This window comes from Cnephaeus nilssonii, assembly GCF_951640355.1.
Source record: "Cnephaeus nilssonii genome assembly, chromosome: 24".
Classification (NCBI taxonomy): domain Eukaryota; kingdom Metazoa; phylum Chordata; class Mammalia; order Chiroptera; family Vespertilionidae; genus Cnephaeus; species Cnephaeus nilssonii.
This window is the reverse complement of record NC_137095.1, coordinates 4,850,869-4,868,600: the sequence shown is the minus strand read 5'-3', so window position 1 is coordinate 4,868,600 and position 17,732 is coordinate 4,850,869. Positions and strand designations below refer to the sequence as shown.

General features: G+C 63.0%; 1 protein-coding gene across 2 annotated transcripts in view; it reads right to left on the bottom strand.

Annotated features, from left to right (window-relative positions):
• The window catches only part of LOC307094899 (cell migration-inducing and hyaluronan-binding protein), a 147,790-nt gene extending 133,126 nt beyond the window's left edge, over nucleotides 1-14,664 (bottom strand). For both annotated transcript variants that reach the window (XM_079764050.1, XM_079764051.1), the window contains exon 1: nucleotides 14,455-14,664. The gene's annotated coding sequence lies outside the window, so the exon portion shown is untranslated. The remainder of the gene's footprint in view (nucleotides 1-14,454) is intronic.
• Nucleotides 14,665-17,732: the final 3,068 nt, after the last annotated feature.

Below are 17,732 nucleotides of genomic sequence, written 5' to 3'. Positions count from 1 at the left end.
CTGCCAGCCTGATCCCCCTAACTGATCCCCTGCCGGCCTGATCACCCCTAACTGCTCTCCCCTGCCAGCCTGATCGCCCCTAACTGCTCTCCCCTGCTGGCCTGATCGCCCCTAACTGCTCTCCTTTGCTGGCCTGATTCCCCCTAACTGCTCTCCCCTGCTGGCCTGATTCCCCCTAACTGCTCTCCTTTGCTGGCCTGATCCCCCTAACTGCTCTCCCCTGCTGGCCTGATCCCCCTAACTGCTCTCCCCTGCTGGCCTGATCACCCCTAACTGCTCTCCCCTGCCGGCCTGACCACCCCTAACCGCCTCTGCCTCGGCCCCCGACACCATGGCTTTGTCTGGAAGGATGTCCAGAAGATGTCTGGTCTAATTATAGATCCTCACCAGAGGATATTTTTCCCATCGATCTTTAGAGAGAGAGTGGGAGGGAGAGAGGGAGAGAGAGAGAGGGTGCAAGAGAGAGACATCAATATGAGAGAGACACATCGACTGGTTGCCTCCCGAATGCATCCTGACCAGGGCCGGGGGGTCCGATCTTCAACCGAGGTGCATGCCCTTGACCTGGAAATCGAACCACGACGCTTCAGCGCCCGAGCCGGCGCTCTAACCACTGGGCCACCCAGCCAGGGCTCTGTCTGCCCCCCTGCACTTGTGCCAACCACAGGCTGCTGCCCCTCCACCCTCGCAGGCCTGGCCATCCCGTCTCAGAGGCCAGGGAGGGACTCCTGCCAGGCCCGGTCTCCTGCGACTTCTCGGCCGCATCCCTCTTTGCCCGCGCACTCCGGCCACGCCGAGCCCTTCACGGTGCCGGGACGTCTGACCTGCCTTTGTCCCGAGAGCCCTCCTCCACTCAACAGACACGCTCTTCCTCTGTTCCGTTACGTCCCCCCCAGGAATCGCGGGGTTCTCTCGCTTCCCTGCCCCCCACCTGAGTACCCCCATTCATTCCCGTGGCCGCCCTGCGCCTCGAATGAGTGGCAGGAGCGGGAGCTCTGGGCCCACGGGCTCCGTGTCAGGGGGGCGGCGAGGCTGGTTGACGAGTGTGTGCCGGGCACACCGGCTACGCTCACCGCGCCTCGGAGCCCCCCCGGATTCACTGCCTCGAAGCTCCAGCCCCCGGCCCTCCTCCGTACACGGGCCGGGCTGAACAATGCGCGGTGGCTCATCGGACGCGGCTGTGGGGCCCCGAGGCCTGCGAAGAGGGCCCCGCCCTCCCCAGGACGCGTCTGCGCGGCCCCTTCCCTGCCCGGCTGCCTCCCTGCGAGTGGGTGTTGGGCTTCCAGGCCTCGCCGCCCCGGCCGCCGGGACGAAATGTGGGCCACGGCCTCGCTCAGCCCTATCCGCTTACAGGGCTCTGCGGCTCCCAGCGCCGCCAGCCCCGGAGGCCGATCCCAATCTCTACAGGAAGCCCTCGCTGGGTCTGCGTCAGCGCTGGTCAAAGGTGCCGTGGGACAGGCACCCCCCCCCCCCCCCCCCCCCGGCCAGCCTGCCTATAACCGCAGAACAGCCTGCACGACGGGCAGGTAACCGCTGAGCACCGCACAGCCCTTCAGAGGAACTGACGTTAAAAGCCAAGGGCCCGCCCGGCTGGCACGGCTCCGTGGTTGGGCATCGACCTAGGAACCGGGAGGTCAGGTTCAATTCCCAGTCAGGGCACATGCCCGGGTTGTGGGCTCGATCCCCAGTGGGGGGCGTGCAGGAGGCAGCTGGTCCATGATTCCCTCTCATCATGGATGTTTCTCTCTCTCTCTCTCTCTCCCTCTCTCTTCCTCCCTGAAATCAATAAAGATATCCTATCTAATAAGGAGGGAATATGCTAATTGACTGCCACACCCTCAAAGATGGCGGCGCCCAGTCCCCTCAGCCCCCCAGCCACCCAGGGCCGCCTGAGGCTCAGGTAACCAGGGCCGCCCGAGGCTCAGGTAACCAGGGCCGCCTGAGGCTCAGGTAACCAGGGCCGCCCGAGGCTCAGGTAACCAGGGCCGCCTGAGGCTCAGGTAAGCAGGGCCGCCTGAGGCTCAGGTAAGCAGGGCCGCCCGAGGCTTGCGCTGCTGGCAGTGGCAGCAGCAGACGTGTGATGGGGCGGCGCCTTCCCCTGGTCGCCGGGTCACCTCCCGCCCCTGAAGGCTCCCGGACTGTGAGAGGGGGCAGGCTGGGCTGAGGGACCCCCCTCCAGTGCATGAATTTTCATGCACCGGGCCTCTAGTCCTATATAATAAAAGCCTAATATGCTAAGTGTCCAGTCATCAGGTCGGCCATTCAACCAATCAAAATGTAATATGCTAATGATATGCTAGGCCGCTCAACTGCTTGCTGTGATGTGCACTGACCACCAGGGGGCAGACAGTTGACCGGTCAACCTGTCACAATGACGTGCACTGCCCACCAGGGGGCAGACAGTCGACCGGTCGACCTGTCGCTATGACGTGCACTGACCACCAGGGGGCAGATGCTCTGACTGGTAGGTTAGCTTGCTGCTGGGGTCTGGCCGACCAGGACTGAGCGAGACAGGCTGAACATGCCCTAGAGCCCTCCCACGGTCCCTCCCCGGCTGGCCAACCTCCCACATCCCTCCCTGGCCCCGATCGTGCACCGGTGGGGTCCCTCAGCCTGGCCTGCGCCCTCTTGCCATCCGGGACCCCTCGGGGGATGTCGGGGAGCCAGTTTCAGCCTGATCCCGCAGGCCAGGCCGAGGGACCCCACGGGTGCACACATTCGTGCACCGGGCCCCTCATTTTAAATAAATAAATAAAGCCAGAGCTCACCCGCCCGGGGTCTCAGGGCTGAAACGCGCGAGGCACTTCCTAAGGCCGGGCAATGTCAGCGGGGAGCACGGATCCCCCTAAATGACGTTCCCTCACCACCGTGTGCTCAGCACCAACTCGGCTCTGGAGGTGCAGAAGCAGGCACATCGGGCCCGGCTCCGGCTCCCTGTGGGACAGGCCACGCCCCGGACCCAGTCTTCCTCGAGCACTGGCTCCCCCCAGATGCACGCCATTCGATGTCTGACCTCCCCCCCCCCCACCCCCCCACCCCCGACCTTGAGACCGGCTGTCCTCACGCAACCTCAGCAGGGCAGAAGCTCACGTCCAGGCTCAGGAAGCAAAATCGCATCAGAGCGTCGTGTTTCGGTTTTTTTTTCTCTGCAAGCTGAAAATAGCTTCTTATTTAAAGCAACTGCAGCCCTGACCGGTGTGGCTCAGTGGGTAGAGCGTCGGCCTGCGGACTGAAGGGTCTCGGGTTCGATTGCGGTCAAGGGCATGGACCTTGGTTGCGGGCACATCCCCAGTGGGGGGCGTGCAGGAGGCAGCTGATGGATGTTTCTCTCTCATCGATGTTTCTCACGCTCTCTCCCTCTCCCTTCCTCTCTGTAAACAATCAATAAAATATATTTAAGAAAACAAATAAAGCAACTGCCCATGGGGATGTGTAAGGCGGAAAGGAACTCCGGCCCCCCAGGCCGTTCTCAGAAAACCCCGGGACGCGTGGATGGGTCACCATGTGTAACGACATCATGACCCGGTGATTTTTAAAATCTAAAACAGACCCCGGCTCGCTCGCAGCCACCTGGAAGGCTCCTGCCGCCTGCCGAGGCTCAGCCCGCCACGGTGCGGTCGGAGGCCTCGCCCAGCCTCCTCAAAGCCGGGCACCCGGCAGACACCCGGCCACGGCCCCGTGCCTCTGGGCGTGTACAGCCGGCGCAAATGAGAAGCAGTCCTGGCTCCCGGACGCCGCTCGCTCCCGAGGCAGAACCCGACGGCTGCTTTCTCTTTCGCTACCAGGAACCGGGTTGAGAAATCCGGTGAACTCGGGGCCTTCTTGGTAAGAAGGCGCAGACGGGGTGACGCATCGGCCCAGCAGTGTTAGCAAAACATTCTCCTGTGGCGAACCATCATTCCTTCCCCCCGCCCCCCCCCCCGCCGCCTTCCCCCCCAGAGAGAGGGCAGCCGGGGAGGCGGGGAGGGACCGGCTTCAGAGCTCCTGTCTGTCCTGCCCCCAGCTCAAGGCCACGGCTCGCCGAAGGGCCCGAGGGGCCTTGGGCATCACCCAACGCCGTTTGCCCACCCGTCTCTGGCGCCCGGAGGCAGCTCTGCCTCGGGGAAGAGGGGGGCAGACCCCTGGAGGGGGTGCACGCCGGGGTGGGGGAGGGGGAGGGGAGGGTTGAAATGGAAGAGGGCCTCAGAGCCCCGGCTGGTGTGGCTCAGTGGATAGAGCGCCGGCCTGCGGACCGAAGGGTCCCGGGTTCGATTCCCGGTCAAGGGCACAAGCCCGGGTCAAGGGTTCGATCCTCAGCAGGGGGTGTGCAGGAGGCAACCCATCCACGATTCTCTCTCCTCATGGATGTTTCTATCTCTCTCTCTCTCTCTCTCTCTCTCTCTCTCTCTCCCTCTCCCTTCCTCTCTGACATCAATAAATATATATATTTTTTAGCCCTGACCAGTGTGGCTCAGTGGATAGAGCGTCGGCCTGCAGACTCAAGGGCCCCGGGTTCGATTCCGGTCATGGACCTGGGTTGCAGGCACATCCCCAGTGGGGGGCATGCAGGAGGCAGCTGATCGATGTTTCTCTCCCATCGATGTTTCTAACTCTCTCTCCCTCTCCCTTCCTCTCTGTAAAAAATCAATAAAATATATTTTTAAAAAAGAGGGCACCAGAAAACTCAGCCATCCATCTAATACTACGACGCGACCTTTGAACTTCCACGTTCCTGCCAAAAACCCGCAGTGAACCACGTGTGAAAACGCTGAATCAGGGCAGGGTCCGTGTTCCCGGCTTTCCCTCCAGCCTCCAGCGGCTGCGTCTACTGGGTCTCATAAAAAAATAAAGTAAAAAACCATCACGGGGCTCAGCCAGGGCCAGGGGCTCAGCTGTGCGCCCCAGGTGGGCCGAGCGGGAGGCAGGCAGGCGGGGGGGGGGGGGCGCAATGAGAGGGCGCAGTCACGGCTCAGCCATGTGGGGGGGGCGGGGGAAACAAGCTTTTGCTGAGTAACACGGACACGGATCTGAAACATACGGATCCCATTCCCCAGAAGGTAAACACGCTTTTGAAAGGAGAGGAAACGTACTTGGTGAGCCGCGATGGCTGAGGTTTTGCCAAGCCCAGAGAGGGTTACTCAGCGGCTGCTCACTTGGTCAGCTTGGAGGCGGGCTCGTCCGAAGCCACCGGCTTGTTTTGAAAAGACGTGTTGGGGGGCTGGCCCATCTCGACGCCCCCTGCTCCCTCCTTGTGGGGCTCATCCCTGTGTTTCTTGCCAGCTGGGAGGCGGGGACACCCCCCGGTCGGCGGCCTGGGAGGGTCTGGGGACCCGGGACATGGGGGGGGGAGGGAGGGGGGCGTGCAGGGGGAGAGTTGCAGGAAACCGAGCTGCTGGGAATGGCTGGCCTACCACTCGGCAAGGCCGAGAGCCGGGGAAGAAGGCAGGTGAGAGACGCTCGGCCGGGACCGAGGCAGACACCACGGTGCCATCCCTCCCCAGCGCATGCCCCCCTGTGGACACCGCCTGCCGTCGGGGAGAGGAGGGAGGGCGGCCCGCAGCCCGGGGGGCGCGGATGCAGTGGACAAGCACGGGTCCGTGGGATCGGGGAAAACCAGGGTCACCCGTGCCGTGTCCCCTCCCACTGGCCGCCCCCGACCCCGTGTGTGTGCGTGTGTGTGTGTGTGTGTGTGTGTGGCTGTCACACACGAGGTGGTATTGGTGTCACGTCCGTGGACATTCACGAAACCCAGCGAGACGTCAGAATGTGAAGGCGACGCTGCAGGAACCACAATACACGGAGCGGCCAGATGATGATGACCTCTGAACGCATAATAATCTGGCCACTCAGTGTGTGTGTGTGTGTGTGTGTGTGTGTGTGTGTGTGTGTATTAGAGGGCCGGTGCATGAATTCGTGCATGGGTGGGGTCCGGCCACCCTGGCCAGGGGGAGGGGACATGGGCGGTTGGCCGGCCTGCGTGCTGGTCGAACTCCTGGTCGAGGGGACCATGTGCATATTAGCCTTTTGTTCTATAGGATATACACCGAGTGGCCAGATGATTATGCGTTCAGAGATCGTCATCATCTGGCCACTCCGTGTAGAATGAAGGTCACGCCAGCAGCCTGGCTGCCCGAGAGCAGACGGAAACGACACGGGGCAGAGAAAGGTTTGCAAACTTGTGCTCTGGGGAACCCTCGGAGCTCCGGGCGCCCCAGAGGGGCCTCAAGACAAAAACCCGGGCCCGACGCCTGCCCAGCCACGTTCTACCGGGTCCAGACACCGGATGTAGTAAGATGTTGTTGGCGGGAGGGGACCTTGTTATGGTTAAAGTCATTTTTTAAAAATATTTTTATTGACTTCAGAGAGGAAGGGAGAGGGAGAGAGAGAGAAACATCCATGATGAGAGTGAATCATGGAGCGGTTTCCTCCTGCACACCCACCGCTAGGGATGTGCCCACAACCCATGCACATGCCCTTGACCGGGAATCAAACCCAGGACCTTTTGGTCTGCAGGCTGGCGCTCTACCCACTGAGCCACACCAGCCAGGGCTGGTTAAAATCATCTTTTCCCCCCCAATATATCTTATTGATTTTTTACAGAGAGGAAGGGAGAGGGAGAGAGAGTTAGAAACATCCATGGGAGAGAAACATCGATCAGCTGCCTCCTGCACGCCCCCACCTGGGGATGTGCCCGCAACCAAGGTATATGCCCTTGACCGGAATCGAACCCGGGACCCTTCCGTCCGCAGGCCGACGCTCTATCCACTGAGCCACACCGGTCAGGTCTGGTTAACGTCATCTTAAACCCCTGGCCTAAGAGACTCCAGGACCCAGGGACCTCCAGCTGCTCTGAGGGACTCTCTCTTCCGCGAGGTGTACCCCAAGGTCAAGGCCTGGGCAGGTGAGGGAGCTTACGCACCTGAGGCAGGTGAGGTGCCTCCTACACCGGGGAGCGGGCAGGAGGTGAGAGGTTGGGGCCTGTCCGTGCTTCTAGATCTTTCCCGTGGCCTCTCTGTGTGAGACGCCTTCTGCACCGCACGTCCCACCTCCGACTGTGCCTCAGCAGAGAAGCCCTGTCGGCGGCTGATCCTTCCCCATCCCCTCCCGCCCCTTCTCCTGAGCCACCTGCCCCGGCCCCTCACACGGCACGGCAACGTCCCACACGGATTCCGTCCCCCCACGCTGGACGGCTCGCTCTGCAGGCAGGCGGCGTTCACCCAATCCCGCCTCCCGGTGGCTAACACAGAACATGACCCAACACTGGGGTCCCTTCTCTCCGGACACCACCTGCCCCTGGGGCTCCCAGAGGCTGCTGTGACGGCCAGGGGGATGCCACAGGGAGGGGGCGGGGAGCGAGGGAGAGAAATGAGCTCCCACTCTGTGTCCAGGTTCCCCCAAAAAGTTGTGATCTTGCCCTGACTGGTGTGGCCCAGTGGATAGAGCGTCGGCCTGCGGACTGAAGGGTCCCAGGTTCGATTCCGGTCAAGGGCAGGTACCTTGGTTGCGGGCACATCCCCAGTAGGGAGTGTGCAGGAGGCAGCTGATCGATGTTTCTTTCTCATCAATGTTTCTGACTCTCTATCCCTCTCCCTTCCTCTCTGTAAAAAGTCAATTAAATATATATTATTAAAAAAAAAAAAAAGACGCCGGGTCAGAGGGCTCTGAACAGCTCACTGTGATGGGGGGGGGGGGGGGGTCTGGGGAGACGCAAGGGACCCAGGTAATTAATGTGCCGATGAGGCAGCTGACGAGTGACAGCTGTCTCCAAGCATTTGGGGGGTCGTGAGGAGGACACAGGCCAGCTGGGCCCCGTCCACGCGGACAGCAGAAGCGACGCCAACAAGAGCTGATTCGGAATCACAGAGCGTGAGCGGCCGGGAGGCAGCATCCCAGGCAGGCGCCCAGGCCCCGCCCCAGACCTGCCCATCAGGGCCTGCATGTTGACAAGTTCCTGGGACCCAGGACAGCCGGCCTGGGCAAGCCTGCACCCCCTGCCCCCCCTGAGGCAGGGCCCTGGCACCGCCGCCCGCCTTCCCCGGACAGGAACTGCCTGGGGCTCCCTCCGCGGACAGCTGGGAGGAAGGCACGCACACGCCGGCTTTTCCTAAACAGCTGTCTGGTCAGAGCTCCTGAAACCCAGTGATATCGGACCCTGTCACACGGCCGCCCTGGCAGATCCAGAGATAAGGCCTCCAGGAGCCAGCCTGTCGGGGCCAGAGGGCGGGGGGAGACCTGCCGGAGGGAGGGGGAGGCGCCCCCGGCTCCCTCACCTGGAAGGAGGGGGCATTGCGCTCCTGGGCCCAGCTGGGCCAGAGCTGGCCCTGGAGGGTCCCAGGGCCAAAGAGGGGCGGCTCGTCTCCCCCGGGGGGCGGCGGCGGGGTAGGGGGGTCCCTGGGTGCCAGGGGGCAAATGCATGTTGGTGACATTTCTCGGCAGGCAGCCTCCCTCCTGCAGAGCCAGGTTCGAGCACAGACAGAGGAGAGAGGGAGGGTGGGGGGCTTACAACAGAGGCGAGGGTGGCGCCTGGAAAGACGGGCGCGGAGATTAACAAGAGTCCCTATGGCGGCCGTCGGAGTTACTCCCAGCTTAACCAAGTCCCCACGGGCCAGGCGCTCGGGCAGGACGCTCAGGGCCCCGCCGAACAGCTGGTGGAGCAGCTGGCAGAGCCGTGGGGAGGCAGTGGGGCCGAAGTCTCCCTCCAACCCCCTCACCTGGCCAGATGCGGGCGTGACGGTGTGACGGTGTGACGGCCGCCTGGCCGCGGCCCAGAGGACACCGAGGCGCCGGCCGGCCACATGATGGCAAAGGCCCGGCACAGGCGCTAACTGGGCACGGCTCCACCGAGACCCACCGCCTGGGCGGGCGCATCGCAAGGAAAGAGCCACGAAGCCCACGGAGCTGGTGATGCCGCAACACGACCCCGTTGCGTGCAGGAGCCCAGCCCACGGGCCGGCCCAACACACGCTCGCCGGAGCCGCACCTGCCCGTGGGGAACGCAGCCCAAAACCGCTGCTCCACCCACGCCATCCGGGGCCGGAGAGCCCCCGAGGCCCCGCACGCGTCCCCCGGCCCTCCCCACGGCAGGCACGCGCTCCTGCCGTCCGTCCGTCTGTCCCGGGACACCGCGGCACAGACAGGAGCCGAGGCCCGGGGAGCCCCGTCCACCCCGCCCAGCCCCGCACGGTGCTAACAGTGGTCCTACCGGGTCCGGAGCTGCGCGGCCGGCGAGCCGAGAAGACGGGCAGGACTTCGCGGGGGCCAGGGCCCTGCCTCCTGCTCCCTGCACACGCCGGGGGCGGGCGGGGGGACCGTCAGTCACAGGAGGCCCCGGGTGTGGGCTCGGCCTCGCCTCCACGGCCTTCGGCGCCGGGCGCTGAGCCTCCTCCTGCCTCCTGGAAAGGAAGGTCAAGAATCAGCACCAGCATGTGAGACTGCAAACACACAACACACATCACACACATAACACACACAACACACAGAGACACACACACACATCACACACATAACACACACAACACACAGAGACACACACAACAACACATCACACACGCAACACACGCAACACATACCACACACACAGAGAGACACCATACACACACACAACACACAACACACATCACAACACATACAACACATAACACACACAGAGAGACACCACACACAACACACATACCACACACAATACACATAACACACACACATAACACACAGAGAGAGACACCACACACAACACACAACACACACATCACAACACACACAACACATACCACACACATACATACATACACATCTTACATACACACCACACACACACACATACCACACATACACACACCACACATAGCACACACACAGCACACACAGACACACACATCACACACACAACACACATACACACACACACAACGCACACAACACACATCCCACACACACATACCACACACATCCCACACAACACACAACACATGCATACACACACATCACACACAGAGAGAGACACCACCCATACACACACAACACACACATAGCACACACACATACACACCACACATACACACACAGACACCACACACACCACACACACATACACACATACCACACACCACCACACACCACCACACACACACCACACACACCACACACACCACACACCACACACACACCACACACACATACACACAGACAATACACACACCACACACACCATACACACCACATACACACATACCGCACACCACACACCACCACACACACACCACACACACCACACACACCACACACACCACATACATGCAACACACCACACACATGCAACACACCCACACACACACAACATACACACAGCACACACGCACACAGACACCACACATACAACACACACAACACAACACAGAGAGACACACAACACACACAGACACACCACACACACACCACACACACACCACACACACACCACACACACACACACTTTGGGGGGCGGGTGGAAGGCACCATGAGGGGGGCCCATGACGAGGCCTTTATCGAACTCCTGGGGTGTTGCCCATGCTGGTGATCTGCACCCACGTGAAGAACCGGGAGGAAATGTCTTTTGTTTAAATGTATTTTCATTGATGTCAGGGAGGAAGGGAGAGGGAGAGGGAGAAACATCCACGATGAGAGAGAATCATGGATCGGCTGCCTCCTGCACGCCCCCCACTGGGGATGGAGCCCGCACCCCGGGGCATGTGCCCTGACCGGGAATCGAACCCTGACCTCCTGGTTCCTAGGTGGGTGGATGCTCCACCCCTGAGCCCCGCCGGCCGGGCTAGAAGGAACGCTGAATCCCGACGGGCCGCAGCACTCAGCCAGGGCTCCGGGCACAGCGAGGTCTCAGGCAGGGCCTCAGACACCCAGCCTCCCGCGACGGGAGGACGTGCTCCCGCGAGGGGATGACCACGGAGGGAGGGGCTCCTGGCCGGGCACTGCCGGTGCAGGGAACCCCCACTCCCCACCGGTCCCCAGGAGGAACTCACCCCCCTCGGGCCCCGGAGGCCCCGGGGAGGCCCTGCCTTCCTCGGACAGGAGGCTCAGAGGGCACGCATCCTCCGAACCAGGAGGCGGGGAGGGCGGGGCGAAATGACTTACTTGATCTTGCCTCCGAGCCGAGCGGTGCGGGTGGAAAAATCAGGCCACGTTCTCCTCGCACAGGAAATGCGCCCATTTATCTTGAATTGGACTTTTTTGGGTTTTTTTTTGCATTGTGATCAACTTCAGCACCTTCATCGGTCCCATCGAGTTCTCCAGCGTGGAAATAAGCTGGAGACAGAGTCCCTGTGAAATAATCGCTCGGTCAGGGGAGAGAGCAGAGTGCCGGGGAACAGCCGTCTTTAAAATACACCCGGCCCGGCCGGCGTGGCTCCGTGGCTGAGCGTCGACCTGGGAGCCAGGAGGTCAGGGTTCGATTCCCGGTCAAGGGCACAGGCCCGGGTTGCGGGCTCCATCCCCAGTGTGGGGCGTGCAGGAGGCAGCCGATCCATGATTCTCTCTCATCACGGATGTTTCTCTCTCTCTCCCTCTCCCTTCCTCTCTGACATCAATAACATCCTATAGCATAAAAGCGTAACACGCAAAGCGTCCGGCCTTTCGGCTGACCGCTCAACCGTTCGCTTTGACGCGCACTGACCACCAGGGGGCAGACGCTCAGACCCGTAGGTTAGCTTGCTGCTGGGTTCTGGCCGAGGCCGAGGGATGCCACCCGTGCACGAATTCGTGCACCGTGCCTCTAGTATATAAATAAAGACACTGAGTGGCCAGATGATGATGATCTCTGAACGCATCACAATCTGGCCACTCAGTACATATATATTAGAGGCCCGGTGCATGAATTCGTGCATGGGTGGGGTCCGGCCAGCCTGGCCAGGGGGAGGGGACATGGGCGGTTGGCTGGCCCGCCTGCTAGTCAGAGGGACAATTTTCATATTAGCCTTTTATGATATAAGATTATGATATAAGATATACAAGGAGACGCTCGATGGCTTCTCCTCTCCGCGGGCCTTCTCCGGTCTCGCGCCCGCAGACGCGGACCCGAACCCCTCCCACGTTTTCCATGGGGGGACGATCCACACCACCGGGTGCATGGAGATGCCAGGACAGAGGCGCCCCAGCCCACGGCGTTTCTGTGCAGGGGAGGGACCTGTTTCACGGGCAGACGGAGCCCCACAGGTGCTCGCGCCCACGTGTTCCCAGGCAACCAGGCGGGGAACTCCCACGCTGGGCTGCAGCGGAGACACGGGGGGGGGGGGGGGGGGCTCGTGGAGAGTGGCACGCCCCTTGGAGAAAAACGGGCTCAGAACACAGCGCAGTTGCTCTTGCAAAGGCACCCAGACCGTTTCTCCATAAACTTGCTCTACCCGGCTCATTCCATGCTGCCGCTGGGACTGGGACACTAACATATGCTCCCGGCATACCTCACTCACTAAATCTATACGAATAAAAGGGTAATATGCTAATTAGACCGGGAGACCGGACATCTTCCGGACGTCCAACTTCCTTCTGGACAGTTAGGGGGCGACCAGGCCAGCAGGGGGGCAGTTGGGAGGCAACCAGACTGGCAGGGGGCAGTTGGGGGGCAGCCAGGCCAGCAGGGGGTCAGTTGGGAGGTGACCAGACTGGCAGGGGGGGCAGTTGGGAGGTGACCAGACTGGCAGGGGGGCAGTTGGGGGGCAGCCAGGCCAGCAGGGGGCAGTTGGGGGGTGACCAGACTGGCAGGGGGGCAGTTGGGGGGCAGCCAGGCCAGCAGGGGGGGCAGTTGGGGGGTGACCAGACTGGCAGGGGGGCAGTTGGGGGGCAGCCAGGCCAGCAGGGGGCAGTTGCGGGGGGCAATCAGGCAGGCAGGCATGCGAGCGATTAGGAACCAGGGGTCCCGGATTGCGAGAGGGGGGTCCCTCAGCCCCGATCACACAGGGACATCCCCTGAGGGGTCCCTGATTGGAGACGGTGCAGGCCGGGCTGAGGGACACCCCCCTCCCCCGTGCATGAATTTCATGCACCGGGCCTCTAGTAATGTCCTCAAAGCAGAACATGACCCTGGGAGATCCCCTCCCCGCCTCCCTCGGATACTCGAGGAGCCCAGGGTGACCCCATGCTGGGCCACGCGCTCTCCTCCTGGGGCAGACAGGACGGCTGGGGGCTCCCCCAGACCAGCCCTCCCTCTTCTCCTGCCCTGCGCTCTCAGGCCCTGAATCTGGGAGGGAAGCGCGCAAGTTCCCAGAGACCCAGGGCCACAGACCCGGCGCGGAGGAAGCGCCTGGGAGCTGTCCATGGTGGCGCCGCGCCTGGGCACGCGTCGCCGCGGGCTCCCACCCCCCCACCCAGGGTGCACCCGCCCGCCCGCCCCCCCCCCCCCCCCGGCTCGCTCTCTCTCTCTCTCCAGACCGCCCGCCGGAATGGAGAGACTCGCTCCACCGGGCTCCCCAGCTCCGGGACGGGGCCGCAGCCAGGCAGTGGCTCCCACATCAAAGGGTCCGTTCCAAAGGGGAGTTCTCACCTGTGGGCAGCGTTGGCTGCAGGGAGCAGGACTCGGGACCGCACATCCGGCAGCTGGCAGCGCGTGGTGCTGGGGCGCCCCGGGCCCCCGAGGTGCGCTGAGCGCGAGCCCGCGGCTGATCCCCTGGGCGCACGGAGCACGCCTTTCTCGGGAGCACATGCGCCCCCGCGGGTCCGTCTGGTCCGGAGCGTCTCTGGCCCTCGTTCCCGGAGCCGCGCGCTGGGGACCCGGCCTGCGCTCCGCCAGGTCCCTGCCTTCGCCTTCCGACCTCATGTGACCTTTCCCGGAGCCGACGTCTCTTGCCGGGGGGAACCACCGACCCCTCCTCCGGAGATGCCAGGTTGGAGCCTCCGTCTAATCATCCGCGGGGTGGGGGGGCCCTCGTGTCTTCTGCCGTTCAATGGCCTCCCCCCAACCCGTAGCCTGGCGCTGCTGTCCGGGGGGAGGAGGAGCAGGAGGAGGAGGAGCGGAGACCGGACAGGAGCCGGTGCTGAGACCCGGCGGGCGGCGCAGCGCAGACCTGTCTCCAGGCGCGCGCGCCCCTGTGCGCAGCGCGAGCGGCTCCCGGTCTCGTCCAGACTCTGCAACTTGACCCCCCGCCGCGAGCAGCGCCCCCCGCGGAGGGCCGTCCTGGGCGCGAGCCCCGCGACCCCTGCAGGAGGGAGGACTCGACGGAAAGCGGGGGGCCTGCCCACCCTCCTCGCTGGATGCGCTCCAGGGATACGGGCGCCCCGGCACCTGCCGCTTTGCAAAGGATCACAGGATCGCCGAGAAAAACCTCACCGAGGACAGGGACAGACGGACAGCACAGAGCAGACACACAGAAGCCGATGCTGGGGGACGTTTTCCTGCGACGAGTGGAACCGACGCCCCCCACCCCCAGCCCCCCACCCCCCACTCTGCCCTCCCCTCCGAGGCTGGGCAGCCCGCGCGCCCGCCAGCCCCCTTACCTCCCGGTCGGGCGCCCAGGCTGCGTGCCACGCCTCCCCGGCCGGAGCGCAGAGGCCGGCGCGTCCGGTGGCCGCGGGCCGAGAGCTCCGGGCCGCGGGCAGGCAGCGCTGTGGCTGGTCTGGGAAGCGGGGTGCAGGCCTTGCCGAGCTGCCCGAGACTCCGGGCTCTTGGCTCGCCGGGCTCGGCTGCGGCTGGACCTCCCGGCTGCGCTGCGCTCCGCTTGCGCTCCCAGCCGCCGCCGCCGCCAGCGCCCGGCTTTATAGCTGCCGCGCGGGCAGCCAGAGCGCTGGCTCCTCCCCGGGGCCCAGACGCCCAGCCACCAGCCCGCCCCCGCCCGCCCGCCCGCCTGCCCGCCCCGAGCTCCCGCCTGCCCGAGTGGGGCGGGGGCCCCCCGCTGCGCCCCGGCCGGAGCCAGGCGCACGGAGGAGGCGCCGCAGCCGCCGGGTGGGGGCGCTGGATCCCCGGGCTCGGAGCGGGCGGACCGGCGCTGGGAGCGCGTCCCAGGCTCCAGGGACAGAAAATCCCCCGCGCGCGCTGCTGGCTTCCCGGGAGGAGAAGGCCGCGGAGGCGAGAGAAGTAAGCTGGGTGTCTGGTGGGGTTCAGGGCTCCGACGCCTCGCCATCCTTTTTTGTTTGATGGTTTAACTTGTCATGAAAAGAGTGGCCTTATCCCTGCGGTGGGGACCCCGCAGGCCCTCCGCTGGCACATGGCTGGCCTTGGACGGGAACCGGGTCAGACACGCGGGGTATGTGACTGGGCCTCAGTTTCCTCCTGGGGAAAAATGGGTTCTGGGACGCTTCCCCGCAGGACTGAAGGGGGGACTTAAAAGAGGTTGGGCCCTGGCCCGTGTGGCTCAGTGGATAGAGCATCAGCCTGAGGACTCAAGGGTCCCAGGTTCGATTCCGGTCAAGGGCATGCACCTTGGTTGCGGGCACATCCCCAGGTGGGGGTGTGCAGGAGGCAGCTGATGGATGTTTCTCTCTCATCGATGTTTCTAACTCTCTCTCCCTCTCCCTTCCTCTCTGTAAAAAAAAAATCAATAAAATATTAAAAAAAAAAAAAAGGCTGGGATGGTAGCAGTACCTAGCACGTAGTAGGTGCTCAGTACGTGGGAATCCTTTCCAGATGTGGGCAGACCCTGATCTTCAAGGGTCAAAGGTGTCATCTCTCAATATTTCTTTTTTTATATATACTAGAGACCTGGTGCATGAAATTTGTGCACGGAGGGGGGGAGGTCCCTCAGCCTGGCCTGCACCCTCTCCAATCCGGGACCCCCTGGCTCCTAACTGCTCGCCTGCCTGCCTGCCTGATCACCCCTAACCACTCTGCCTGCCTGCCTAATCGCCCCTAACTACTTGCCTGCCTGTCCGACCGCCCCTAACCGTCTCTGCCTTGGCCGCCGCACCTGGGACCCAGGCTTCCCTCTTCTGGCCGGCTGCAGGCAACCGGGACCTGGGCTTCCCTCACTCTGGCCAGCTACAGGCACCCGGGACCCTGGGCAGGCACCTGGGACCCCAGGTGGCTTCACCCGGGCCTTGGCTTTGTCAGGAAGGATGTCCAGAATGACATCAGGAAGACATCTGGTCTATCCGGTCTAATTAGCATATTACCCTTTTATTAATATAGATTTTTTTTTTATTGATCTCAGAGAGGAAGGGAGAGAGAGAGAGAAACATCATCAATGATGAGAGACAATCATGGATTGGCTGCCTCCTGCACGCCCCCTACTGGGGATCGAGCCCACAACCCAGGCATGTGTCCTTGATCGGGAATCCAACACGGGGCCCTTCAGTCCACAGGCTGACGTGCTATCCACTGAGCCACACCGGCCGGGGCTCTCGATATTTCTTGCAGAGCAAACGAAGCTCCTGACAAGGGCCCCGCACTGGCCCCGGGGGCACCCAGCCACTGGGAGGCTGTGCGCCCCGGGCCACCGCCTCGCCCTCTCTGGGTCTGTCTGTTGCCTGTGAAGGGAGGGCTTTGATACCAGAGCTCCCTGCCTCCTCCGCTTTGTTTGCCACTTACAGCTGGGCCCCTTCCCCCGTGTGACCGGAGTCCCCTCCTTCCAGCCAGCCAGCCCCCTGCGAGAACTGAGCCTGCAGGACGGTCTGCCTTCCGGGCACACCCCAGCGCCAGGAGGCCAGAGCTGCCTGCTGGGGTCTGCGCCCACGTCGCTGGGCGGGCAGAGCCTCGGTCCCCTCCCTCCCGTCCTCCCTCCAGGCCTCGCCCCGAAGCTCCCTGGTCAGGCATCAGGACTCCGCCTGGCCTCGACCTTGGAGGGAACCAGCTGGGCGCTATGGCACGCCCCCCTCCCCAGCCTTCCTTTCCAGCAAATTCAGGGGAAACAAGTGACCCTTCTGTAGACCATCACTCCTGGTTCCTTTCCTTCAAAAATATGCACCGAGTGGCCGGATGATGATGATCTCTGAGCGCATAATAATGTGCCACTCAGTGTACATCCTATAGAATAAAAGGCTAATATGCAAATGGTCCCATCGACCAGGAGTTCGACCAGCAGGCAGGCCGGCCAACCGCCCATGTCCCCTACCCCTGGCCAGGCTGGCCGGACCCCACCCATGCACGAATTCATGTACCGGGCCTCTAACACACACACACACACACACACACACACACACACTGAGTGGCCAGATGATTATGCATTCAGAGATCATCATAATCTGGCCACTCTGTGTATTTTTATTCATTTCGGAGAGGAAGAGAGAGAGAAAGAGAGAGAGAGAGAGAGAGAGAGAGAGAGAGGCATCCATGATGACAGAGAACCATGGATCGGCCGCCTCCTGCACGCCCCCCCACACTGCAATCCCCATCTAGCCTGCAACCCGGGCATGTGCCCTTGACCCGGAATCGGACCCGGGACCCTCCCCTCCGCAGGGCTACACTCTAGCCACAGAGCCACACCAGCCAGGGCCCACAGTCACAGGGGATGGGGTACACTTGGCCCCCAGGAGGCGGCTCAGCCCTCCCGTGCGGGCTGAGCTCCGAGAAGCGCTTTGTCATGATTTCCCAAGGCCGCCGCATTCCTCTGGCGCCCGGCTCGCTTTATCTCCGGCCGGGCCCCGGGGAGACGAGCCGCGCTGATGAGTTGCAGGCGGGCCCCGCGTGTCCACAGCCGGATTCCTCAGCCCGGGCCGCCCGCACCCCCACTCAGCGCCCGTGATGGACGGGCTGTGCCGGGAGCTGTTCTGGGGACGCATGCTGAGCGCACACTCTGGCCGCGGGACCAGCCCAAACCCCCTCCACCCAAGCGCTTGCTCCT